The following is a 968-nucleotide window of genomic DNA, read 5'->3' as shown; positions in this document are numbered from 1 at the left end:
GGCCGTTGATTCTTCTTCTTCTGCGTTCACTCGTATGTATGGGTATGTACTGGTTTCCGTATCCCACCGAACGCTGACATGGATTACAGGATCTTTAACGTGCGTATTTGATCTTCTGCTTGCATATATACACGAAGGGGGTTCAGGCACTAGCAGGTCTGCACATATATTGACCTGGGAGATCGTAAAAATCTCCACCCTTTACCCACCAGGCGCCGTCACCGTGATTCGAACCCGGGACCCTCAGATTGACAGTCCAACGCTTTAACCACTCGGCTATTGCGCCCGTCGGGCCAATGATGATGGAAGAAATCCTAGAAAGGTCCAGAAAGGTGCTCTGTGGAGACCTGCATCCATTCACAGGTCACGTTACCAGAGTGCAGTTGATGATGCAAGATGGAGGAAGCGGGCAGAATGGTTAATTAAGACGCTCAGCTCCCAATACAGAGAGTCCGTGAGGGTGTGGGTTCGAATCCAGCTTCTCGCCCTTTCTTCCTTAGTTTGACTGGAAAATCAAACTGGCCGTCTAGTCGTCCGGATGACGCTTCTTCTTCTGCTTCTTCTGCGTTCACTCGTATGCACACGAGTGGGCTTTTATGTATATGACCGTTTTTACCCCGCCATATATGCAGCCATACTCCGTTTTCGGGGGTGTGCATTCTGGGTATGTTCTTGTTTCCATAACCCACCCAACGCTGACATGGATTATAGGATCTTTAGCGTGCGTATTTGATCTTCTGCTTGCATATACACACGAAGGGGGTTCAGGCACTAGCAGGTCTGCACATGTGTTGACCTGGGAGATAGTAAAAATCTCCACCCCTTTACCCACCAGGCGCCGTCACTGTGATTCGAACCCGGGACCCTCAGATTGACAGTCCAACGCTTTAACCATTCGGCTATTGCGCCCGTCGTCCGGATGATGCGATAAACCGTGGTCCCGTGTGTGCAGAACGCACTTGGCACAC

The sequence above is a fragment of the Babylonia areolata genome, chromosome 11, assembly GCF_041734735.1.
Source record: "Babylonia areolata isolate BAREFJ2019XMU chromosome 11, ASM4173473v1, whole genome shotgun sequence".
NCBI classification, from domain to species: Eukaryota; Metazoa; Mollusca; class Gastropoda; order Neogastropoda; family Buccinidae; genus Babylonia; species Babylonia areolata.
This window is presented reverse-complemented; position numbering follows the sequence as displayed.